The sequence below is a fragment of the Syzygium oleosum genome, unplaced genomic scaffold, assembly GCF_021117445.2.
Source record: "Syzygium oleosum isolate NSW1041296 unplaced genomic scaffold, Sole_v2.1 Sole_v2.28, whole genome shotgun sequence".
Classification (NCBI taxonomy): domain Eukaryota; kingdom Viridiplantae; phylum Streptophyta; class Magnoliopsida; order Myrtales; family Myrtaceae; genus Syzygium; species Syzygium oleosum.
In genome coordinates, this window is record NW_026607512.1 from 3,808,564 (window position 1) to 3,820,665 (window position 12,102).

General features: G+C 41.7%; 1 long non-coding RNA gene and 1 pseudogene across 1 annotated transcript; both read right to left on the reverse strand.

The window, feature by feature from the left end:
* Positions 1-1,027: 1,027 nt before the first annotated feature.
* LOC130135181 (uncharacterized) lies at positions 1,028-2,325 on the reverse strand. Its single transcript, XR_008814659.1, has 2 exons — positions 1,715-2,325; positions 1,028-1,345 (listed from the first exon to the last, which is right to left on the reverse strand). It is a non-coding gene; the product is annotated as an uncharacterized LOC130135181 (long non-coding RNA).
* Positions 2,326-6,839: 4,514 nt separating this feature from the next.
* LOC130134631 (UDP-glycosyltransferase 73D1-like) lies at positions 6,840-8,264 on the reverse strand (annotated as a pseudogene).
* Between the last annotated feature and the right edge of the window lie 3,838 nt (positions 8,265-12,102).

Sequence of the window (12,102 nt, forward strand, 5' to 3'; positions counted from 1 at the left end):
GAAGGCGTAACTCCACAAGAGGCATGGAATGGGAGAACACCAAGTGTTTGTCACTTGAAAATTTTCGGGAGCATTGCCTATGCTCATATCCCGGACTAAAAAAGATTGAAGTTGGAAGACAAGAGCAAAAGGCTCATTTTCATCGGGTATGATACCTCATTCAAAGCTTATCGATTATTTGATCCTAACACTTTGAAAGTATATATAAGCAGAGATGTCAAGTTCGATGAAGAAGGCATATGGCAAGACAATCCTATAGACGAAGCAAATGCTCGTGATAATTCAAGACAAATGGAGTTGAAGGATCTCTCTTCACTCTCTTCTCCGATATCTTCTTCAAGTTCATCACCACCAACCTCTTCAAATGGTGTCGATGAACCGCTAGTGCCAAGATCGTGGAGATTGTCCGAAATTTATGAAGCTACCGATAAGCTTCACCTTGTATGCCTTCTTGCAAATTTTGCACCGCTTGTCTATGATGATGCTGCCAAAGAAGAAAAATGGAGAAAAGCCATGAATGAAGAAATTGATGCCATCAAGAAGAATCAAACATGGGAACTTGTGGTTCTTCCAAAGGACAAGAAATCGATTGGTGTGAAATGGGTGTATAAAGTCAAGAAAAACGAGAAAGGAGAAGTGATAAGGTATAAGGCCAGGTTAGTTGCGAAGGGATACAAGCAAAAAGCCGGAATCGACTATGATGAGGTTTTTGCCCCTGTTATTCGTATGGAAATGATTAAATTAATAATTTCTATTGCAGCTCAAAATCATTGGCAAATCTATCAAATGGATGTCAAATCGGCATTTTTAAATGGCATCATTGATGAAGAAATTTATGTTGTCACGCCCCGAACCCCCATCGAGCTCGCGACATCCCGCTTCGGTCGAAATATTGCGACGTCTCAGGAACGTCGCCGACCCAACCCAAACATCAGAGCCACATGCGGAAGCGGATATATATAAAACAAAACCCCAGACAGAAAGATGACGACAACGGGGTAGAACAACAGAACAGACAAACAATAACAACAGCATTTCATACAATATTACTGCACCACAAAAACTAACATTATATTACAAACATATGCAGCAAACTAGCATCCGAAATCACCGTCATAACAAAATATCAGGGGTTTGGTTATCTTAACTTCACTATCGGATAACCCAAGTTAAAAAACCCCTAAAATACCCTAGGGAAAGCCTACTGGTCATCCTCATTTCCATTCTACTCATGATTCTTTGGGCTTGAGTCTCCGGAAACTCACTTGCAGTTCCACTGGGCACCAAGAGCGACTCTTCGCACTTCAAAAAGAGGAGGCGGTTCCCTGGGTTTACGGCTGGGGGTCTGAAATTATGGATTATACAACTATGAGATGAATCTCAATAAGTGTACAACCCCAAACCCCATATAGGCACTCACGTACCGCCAGACGAAAACACGCAGAACACATATAATCAATCAAACTAACAACCACACACGACCCTACCTGGAATCCATCATGCATGTTCCTGCACGTTAGACAATAACACAGCCAATACACCACAGCGATGAATCACAGCCACGCATGTGCCTTGATTATAAAGCAAAACCTACTTGGACACGTCCCATACCGTGCCTAGCAGTATTTTACCCCATAATCGAGCACCATAGCAATCGATACAAACACACTCGCACACTGACCCACACCACGCATCACTTTCCCAAATCTCGCACCTCAAGCCAATTCCTGCTCGATCTCAACTCTTCCACCACTACCGCGCCCGCGTAAAACGCATCAGGCCAACGGCCTTCTGACCTCGTCAGGCATCGTCACCCTGTCGGGCCGGGCATCGTCACCTCGTCAGGGACGGCATCGTCCCGCGTAAACGAACACGCCTCAGGAAGGAATCCTACCTCTCCCTTTCCTTAATTACCGTGCCCGCGTAAAACGCATCAGGCCAACGGTCTTCTGACCTCGTCAGGCATCGACACCCCATCGGGCCGGGCATCGTCACCTCGTCAGGGACGGCATCGTCCCGCGTAAACGTACACGCCTCAGGACGGATCCCCTTTTCCAACCAATCCTACCTTTCCGTACCTTCGTTCCACACATTCCACACGTACCACACGGCCACACATACACACGGCCATACACAATCCCACACCACACATGCCTTACGCCAACACACATTACCATCACACAATCACGTCACACGGCCACACATGCTTGGCACGCGGTCATACACAATTTCTCGCTCATAAAAATAAACATCCATAGCATCAGGGTAAATCTGGGCAGTTTATACAGTGACCGAAATCCCATCAAAATAAATAGTAAACGAACTCCGAAAATTCTAAAATTTGGATATATCATAACACATCTTGATCAACATTTCTTATGAAGAACACGAAATTCGGTTCAATCTACAACCATGCCTTTTTGTCCCTCGAAATCAGACCAAAATCAGTTCGCTCTAACAGACTATTTTGTCCTCAAAATACATTTATTTCAACACCCAAATCACCTTGAAAAGCTTTGAAATTTTTATATGTTATAGAAAAGAGAGTCACCAACAACTTTCATGAAGGAATTTTGTTGAAAATAGATCTGGAAAATTTTATAAAAATTCGTCAAGACAAGAAGGTCTGGATAAACAGTGTTCCGGGCGGTTTTGATACGGTCTGAGAATGGGTCTTCGTGCGACCCAAATGGTCTCAAAAAATTTCAAATTTAAAATATGTTATACTTCAAGATGTGAGGAAAAACTTTCGTGAAGGACATCACCCCTGATTCGGCCTCCAAAAATCTCTACAAAAATAGTAAACCGGGAGGGTACAGAAAACACAATTTCGAGATTCACCCAAACTTCAAGGATCCGAGTCCTTGTTGATACCCACCGAACTCCAGCCCTCAAAATTCATTCCACAAGGTTCAAACTACCATACCACAACGATCACGGCATTACACGGCAATTTCACGCAATTAATTGCCGAATCAAATTATCCAATCTACGCGCCGAACAGAAAATCACAGCCCTTATGTCAGCCCCAAAACAGCCATTTAAACTACCCAAACCGAGCCCTAAACATGTCTAACAATACCCCGAGGTCCTACGTAACGTTTGGGGAAGTCACTTACCCTAAAAAGGCGGGACAAACTAGCTGGATGGGTGGCTGAAACGGGCGAAACAGCAGCAGCAGCTCTGGCGGTGATGGTGTCCGAACAGCTAAGGAGGAGAAGAACGCGGGAGAGAGAGGGAGAGTGATCGGGAGAGTTGGCTGAATGAGGGGGAGGAGAGAGAGAAATTGTCCAAGCTGGTCAAATATGATGGCTAGTGGGCGCCACGTGTCGCGATCCTACGCGATCTTCCCATTTTGCCCTTGATCCAACGGCCCTCGTTGGTCTTATCCAAATAATTGAGGGGCAAAAAGGTCTTTAGCCCCAATAATTGAGATAAATCCAAATCAATTAATTCCTTAATTATCCCCAAAAGTCGGAACCAAATTTGGCCTAGGGGCAAAATGGTCATTTTTCCGGTCCCGGGTCGTAATTCCATTTTTCGCCCATAACAACCCCAAATGTGTGTGGCCACTCAGAAATGGTGTCGGATTCGTAAAAATAGCCTCCTAAGCCCTCGAAAATCGATTGCGAATCCGGAGGAATAAAATAATAATTTTTCCTTTCCCGGGCCAAAATTCCAAATTTTTATCGTAACCACTCCAAATATGCGTGGCCACCCTAAAATGACATCGACCTCGAAAAATAATCTCATACGGCCTCAAAATCGACATCGGTGACCAGAGGGGCAAAATCGTAATTTTTCCGGTCCCGAACCGAAATCCATTTTTTTTGCAGAAATGGGTGGCCCCAAGGTTGGCCAAGCCAAAAACGTCATCGGCCGCTCAAAATTGTCACTTTCAAAATTCTCGATTCCCGGGCCCGAATTCCAAGAAATGGCTAAAATCGAACAATCACGACTTTAGCTTATCTCTGGCTAACGGGTGGCTCATTGGGATTACGCGCTCTCGACCCGTGACCGACACCAAGTCAAATCACGTTTAAGTTTACTCTACCCGGGACGACCTCGGTTGTCATATAATTGCGAGGGTCTGTCGCTAGTTCCCTTCGGACACGATCAATCAAATAGACCGGTCTCGGTTGGCTCAAAACATTCCCTCGTCAATCCATATGGTCGAAGATCGGACCCAGGTCGAGTTTTTTGGTCGTGCGAACTCAATCCCATAATAGCCCTACCCCTAAGGTTAGTATCCCGTGAATGCGCTGTTCCAGGTGAGATCTCACTATAGTGTATTGATCAAATTCATTTCTTAAATTCCGGGAAAATGATCGAAACTTCAGACTGTTACATATGTCGACCAACCCGAGGGGTTTATTGTGAAAGGTCATGAAGACAAAGTGTTGAGGTTGAAGAAAGCTCTATATGGGCTTAAACAACCACCGAGAGCGTGGAATTCTAGAATTGATGCGTATTTCAAGACAAATGGTTTCTCTCAATGTCCATACGAACATGCACTTTATTTGAAGCATGAAAAAGGTGATGTTTTATTGACATGTTTATATGTCGATGATCTTGTTTTTACAGGAAATAATCCAATAATGATCGATGCATTTAAGGCGTCGATGGTGAAGGAATTTGAGATGACGGATAATGGTTTCATGAATTATTTTCTTGGCATCGAAGTGAAGCAAAGTGCAGGAGGGATTTTTATTTCCCAAAAAGGATATGCAAAAAATATCCTTGAAAAATTCAACATGAAAAATTGTGCGCCGATCAATACACCGATGGAGTGTGGAACCAAGCTTTCAAAGTTTGATGAAGGTGTAGATGTGGATCCAACATATTATAGAAGCTTGATTGGAAGCTTGAAATACTTGATATGTACGAGACCGGATATCATGTATAGTGCAGGAATCGTAAGTCGATACATGGAGAAACCAAAGTCGACTCATCTTAAAGCTGCAAAGAGCATACTTCGCTACATCAAAGGTACTATTGATCATGGCTTACACTACACTCAGTCTAAATCATTTCAGCTTTGAGCTTACTCAGACAGTGATTATGGTGGAGATATCGATGATTGGAAAAGCACTACAGGCTTTGTATTTTTCTTCTGTGACACTGCTTTTACGTGGTCATCAAAGAAGCAACCAGTATTACTCTATCAACGTGTGAAGCTGAATATGTAGCAGCGTCCTCATGTGTTTGTCATGCGATATGGTTGAGAAGGCTACTCAAAGAGATTCATATGGAGCAAGTGAAATTAACAGAGATTTTTGTCAATAATGTTTCTGCGATTGCTTTGGCGAAAAATCCAGTTTTTCATTAATGAAGCAAACATATCGATGTTCGATATCACTTCATTCAAGAGCAAGTAAAAGAGAAAGAGATCGAAATTTTTCATGTGAAGACCGGAGACCAAGTAGTCGATATTTTTACAAAACCTCTCAAGGTCGATGCATTTCGGAAGTTGAAGAGCCTACTTGGAATGATCGATGGAAGAGAATTTGGTTTAAGGGGGAGTGTTAGAAATTAAACCAAATTCATGAATGTCGAGACTATCGATGAGTTGTTGAGTCGAGGTTGAAGTTGTCGAGCGATTACCTCGACGTCGATAATGTCGATGATTGTTCGGTGCATGAGTCTTTATTATATTGTTGCTTTTCAAGTGTCTCTTCATGTCTCGATATCTAGTTAATGTTTTGAGAGTTCCCAGGAGTCTATCTCATTAGAATGTTGGTCTTATTTATGAGTCATTTAAGAGTTTGTTCAATAGTCATGTAACTAGTCTATATAAAGGTATGTGTTGTAATTACGTTGACAATGGGAGCTAAGGTGAAAGAAATCAAAGTAGAAGTCTATTGATCTCCTCTTCCTTGTGTGTCTTGAGTTGAGAATATCTTCACCTTCAAATTATCTCCCATCAGCCCGACCGCTTGCATTTGCTGCTTGATATATGAGATGTAATGTGATGCTCCTGTTCGCAATAGCAATACTCCCAGCATAAAAGAGCTAATAATTTGATTTCTTAAAGTAAGGTGGTAGTGGTGTGGTGTCCTCCAAGGTCAGGAAATATTAAAGATCCATCATATGGGAGAGACGTTATTTATGCATAAGAAGTCTTTTCGGGTCGCCCACTCCGCATTACGCATTCTTTTTGTCCAGCCATATGGATCAATCCCATGACTAACTGGCCATTTTTTGTTCACCACAATTGTCACATGAATTGGATCTTGTCGTTCTTAATATTGCACCGCGCAGAGCGATTAATTTTTTTCTTTTCAAAATCTTATGATAACAGTTATCGGGGGTACAGTTATTGAGGAAGGGATGAGATGCTGTTGTTCAGTTGGATTCTTGGTTTCAAGGAAACTTGAAGGAGCATAGGGCAAATTAGTCCCTCACCGTTATTCGATCTATATATCTTAAGGAGATATTCGTTTATCATCCTTTTCCATTTCAACTTAGTTGTCACTGCAACATAGTTTTGTTGTTCTTCTTAGGTTATGCTGGACCATGATATCTGAAATAAGAGTCAATGAAAATTTCGAACACGTTGTGAAGTTTCCCTCTTGTTGAGATCTCTGACAAAATTAGAAGGTCAAGAGCATACTATATTTAGAAAACTCTATATCGAAGTTAGACCGAAATGACAATCATCAAATTTTTATGCCCGCTCATCGATGTGGACGTGAAAAAAGTCGAGTCATTTGCAATATATGTTTCGTGCGGCTTGACGCACAATGGCTAAATGGATACGGAACAGTCAAGTGTGAAAGAAGCACAACAGATAGTATTCCGCGCACTCAGTTGAATGCACTTCTTATTCAATCCACGATTCATATCTACTTAATCACATGAACTTTATGATGCCTCAAACAGCTTCCTGGGTTGGTCCTGCCATAATATACTGCAACACTCGCGACACATTGGAGTGAGAAGACCCTCCCTCCTGCATTGCTTGTCTTGCCTTCTCCCCAAGTTCAGCCGCTCTCTTCCTTCTCTCTTCTCTTTTTAATCCTCAGACACCAGCGCATTAATAGCCCTCACGATCTCATCTTCGTCCACCAAGATACCAAACTTCCTTTCCTCCCCCCTTCTCACCGGCACCTTCACGCCCACTCGATCTCCAATCTTCAGTATGTCCACCACGAGCACCTCATTCACGAACTGCTCAGAGAATAGAGGCCAAGTTATCATCTGCAGCGCCGAGCACACGCCTTCTAAGGTCGAGTTCCAACCGCAGTGCGTTAAGAATCCTCCGATTGCTCGGTGAGATAGCATGGCGACGTGAGGAGCCCACCCTCTTATCACAATTCCTCTTCCTTTTATCCTTTCCTCAAATCTTTCCTCCATTAACCAGTTCTCTAGTTCCGAATCTCCCTCTTCCCTTTTGATCACCCAAACAAAAGGCTGTTGTGATGCTCCTAAGCCCCTCCCTAGCTCCATCAACTGTTCTGAATCGCCGGAGGCTTTGTTTCCTCACTGAAACATGTCCGACTCATCTTTGTTGCACAAAGAACCGGTCCGATGCTCCAAATTCTTTTCCCAATCGCCTTTTGGTATGCCTCGATGCATCCGTGCTCCAGCTCATCAAAGCTATTGACCACGACCCCTTGAGCTGCCATTTCAGCCTCCTGTATCTTCCCACGGAAGACCTCAAAATCCTGTCAGCACACGGAATTTCCCGGAAGCTGTGCTTTTGTGAGCTTGAACTCCTTTGGCATCCCCGGCACTTCCAATGGTTCCATGTCGGAAGTAATCGAGTCTCAGCAATTGAATTGCTTCAAGTTATGTGCGCTCAACACGGAGAAGCAACACATTGCATGAAAAACAAATCTTGGAACTCCAAATCTTTGAGCGGTTTCGGATGACCAAAATATGTATTTGTCCGATATTATGCAGCTAGGAGCAGGAGTTTGTTCTCGAACGTGCTTCTCAATCGGTTCTTGCAATTTTCCCAGCGCATTACAGAACTTGGTCAATAGCTCTGGTGACGGGAGGATATCAAGATTCTCGTACCCGATAGGGAGCCCCACTTCTTCACACGGGAAAGGGATTTCTACGAGCCGGATCACCATTCCGAGTTTGCCGGATCGATCGATGGTTGTTCTGAACCTGTGGACATTGACAGGGGTTGTGTATATAGTAGCAACTGCTCCCCGTAAAGTGAAAATCCGCGCCATGTCCACCATAGGAATCATGTGACCTTGTGCCAGGAGCGGAATGAACACAATGTGAACGGATTGCGAAATTAAAGACATGATGGAACGAAGCTGTTTGATCAATTCAGGGAATGCAGCAGGAGGCACACTGGGGGAGGAATTTGTGTGCACTACTGGGACTTCAAAGACAAATTCATGTGAAATTTTCAAAAGTGTGATGATGGTTTGGTTGAACTACATGCTATATATACACAAAAGTTTCAGCTGAACCTTCTAGGCAGGTGATGCCTAAAAAATGGGAACGTTGCCCTCATTTTCTTAGAAAAAAGCCTTCGCCGACTGAGATCTGTGACAACCCGGTCCGATAAGGGCGGGGAGTGGTCGCCGAGGTCCAAGGACCTGGACAAGGAGCGGCTCCTGGCAGGCTTCTAGGATGGCGAAGGGGGCACGTCTCTCCTGTCCCACATCGCTTGAGGGGGGAGTCCTGGGCAACTTATAAAGGCTTGGGAAGCCTTAACTTGCAAGAGGTCTTTTCTGGGGGTAGTATGGGCTGCCCTCGGAGGAACAAAACCGTGAGGACTTAGTGTTCAAAGCGGACAATATCTTGCGAGTGGAACCCAGGTCATTACAAGATCTATCTCAGAATTTTCAAATGAGTGGTTTTGACTTTGAACCATTCCTGATAGAAGTCAAAGGCTATACTTTGCTCGATTTAATTAATGCTCAGATCTGAAACAACTGGAGTTGTTCGCTTTTAAATCAACAACAAAAGAGACGAGCACAGGGAAGCTGCCTGGAAGCTTGTACTGACAATATGTCGCTCAAACCTTGTTTAGAGTTTAGACAGCACTGGAATAATCTAAAAGTCCCGAGGAATTATTCTGGGAATTCGGACATATGTACTAAATTAAGTATGAGCTGTTAGATACGATGGAATCTATACGGAGTCCACCGTTTTTAGTGGTTCAGTTTCAGTTTAATACATATTTTACTCTGTTTAACAACTTCTCAAAGTTTATCTTCCTTTCGAGTAACATATCGTCTCGGAACGTTCTGGTCCAGCTTATTTCTTCAAATAGTAGTAAACTAGTGGTGGATCGAGAATTCAAAGTTAGTCAAACGAGAAAATTTTTCTTTTTTTTGAATTTCTTACCTGTTATTAGAGAATTTTCGGACATAGGGGTTGGGGGCACTACAGGCCACCAAGGTGTGCGATCTCTGTAAACTGTTTTATCGACCACGCATTGAGTAATACTTTACATTAACGCAACCTTGGCCCCGAAAGTTATTTTGAGTAAGAGACTCCGTAACACGGACGTGACATCTGCTCCGTGCTTACCACGTGTTTGACCACTTAATCAAATATCGAGGCTCTTCCATCTTCTTCTTCTTTTCCCTTTTTTGGAGGGGACCTTCCTTAAATTATAGTCTTACAACGTGAAGACTTAAACTTTGAATCGATAACGAGGTCTATAGATGAGGACATCTGGCGACGACTTCTTATGAAGATTTTGCCTCATCCCTCTAAAGCTTTTCTTTCTGTGCTCACAGTCTCACCGGGCATCACTTAATCCGGGTTTACATGTCAAAGTCTTTTTGCGTAATGGCGTTGCCTTTTTGGCATGTGGAGACCATCTCCGTGGACTCCAGACTTTGGATGAAAAAGACAAGAAAAACGAAGTGCGTTAGCGCTACAACAACCACCCCTTCGTCCGTGGTGATCAAACAAAGAGATTCCATCCAGTTAAAAAAGGTGAGTACCAGGATCGGTTCAATTTGGAAATCGAACTGAGCCATCCTTGGACCGGACGGTTCAAGGCCTGGTTAAGGAAGAAACGGTTTTAGAGTGTCTATGCTTTTCTAAAAAAGAAGAAGATACTTTTGCGTCATTTAGAATAACACTTGGTCTTCCACATGAGAAACAATAACATAACCATTTGACCAAATTAAAATTTTATAGTGAAATGGTACAACTTTTATCTTTATTATAAGAATTTGGTTTTCTTTTTTACCAAAACTATAAAGTGGACCAGTTCTTGACCCAAGAACTGGACCGAAACCTTCCGGTTCATGAACCTCTGGTTCTAAAACTTACACTGAAAACCGACTCACCTTGAAACCAATCATATGTAATTCTAAAACATTTAAGTAGTCCTCTCCTACCTAATTTGAGACTTGAGATATCGCAGATTTCCTACTTAAAAGACTAACATCGGTGTTGGTGTCCGCTCACAATGCTTAACGATACTATCTCTATTATATATGTGATTCGGTCCATTCCCACTCCTTTACCATCCTTAATGCTTGTTCAGAGTTACCTTTGTCTCAGTCCTCTTAGTTTGACAATTACTCCCTTCTCTCAGCCATCTTTGAACCATATCTATTGAAAAAGATCATGATCTGACAACATTTTAAATAATCTGATCCCAATCAAGTTCAGGTAGTCTAAACAAAATAATTCAAGTAATCATTAAAGGTAGTGATCATTCAGGGACGGGTCTTATTTACCAATTATTCGAGAAGGTCTATGTTATTGGATGTGAGACCATGCCTAACGAAATGGACAATTCACAACTTCTTGTGAATGAAAAAAAAGTATGGAGGTTTCACAAGTCTCCAGAAGCTGAGAGCCACTCTAGTACGAATCCACCTTTTTTATCATCATCGACAAAATAATTTGGCGTGGACGAGTTCTGACAGAGATGGGACACACCTTCTGGATCACGCCAAGGACTTGAAATTAGTTTTGCATGAGATATTAGTCATGACCATAACATTCAAACACGGTCGAAACTTAGATACTAAGATACACCTTGTTGCTTGTTTGAATGGTTTTAGTTCAATCATGGTAATTTCGATAGTAAAAAAGAGAAAAACACGTGAAAATTCTGCTCTCGGGTTTCATTCAAATCTTTTGACTTTCATGATAATATTCCCGTGATATAGTGGCAATACAAAATTATGTGCGATAGTTTTTGGAGATGGGTCATCTATTAAAAGATGATTGTCAAAACAAAATAATTATTTTGGCACCAGCCTCGTCTGTCTTCGGCCATATGCTTCTGTATATATCTGATGACGACCCTATAGACATGGCATAATTTTCTTTGTCAACCATATGTGTCTCGCTCATGGACTATGCTTGTGGTCCGATGTCCTCCATCAGGTTTGATTGTGCCTATTTTATTTGTTAACCAGGTTATGCATGGAAAAATTATTTTTTTGTTGATGACATTATCTAAGTCAACATATATACTTTACTTTTATGCAATCTTTGATCACTATATAATGATAGAAACAACTCAACTGCGTTGACCACGTGAACATGACTGTCTAGCATGTAACATTTTTTACACTTCAATGAATTAAATATATCTAATCAATTTTGTTTTTGAAAGGAACATATAATTATCTTCTAAATATTTCAAGATACTGACGAATGCAAACTCTAAATTCGCATGAGTCGACTTGCCAAAAGATAGTCTGACATAACCCATGAAATAAGATTAACGATAAACATGAGGTGGGCAAATTAATTTTAGCGCATGTTAATTTACTGATCATAAGGGTTAATGAGGATGGAAATGAAATAGATTTCAAATTAATTTCGAAAGATAAAGTAAACTGATATGCAATCACATGGCAAGAGATTTCTTTGCTTTTAAGCAATGAATTTCCTTTTTTTTTAGAACAACTATACAAATTTATAGAGATTAAGGCAAATCATATTCCATACTCTGTAAATAGATATTTCATATGTTCTTTGCATTTGGATTTTACCTCACAGTTTGATAAATATATATGATACATTTAATTTATCCCTTGAATGAACCAATGATGAAAATAATCGTATAAATCCACCGAAAATGATCATCTTAAACGTTTATTTATGAAGTGAAACGGTTCAATGCCTGATGGTTTTTGTGCAAATTGTAGA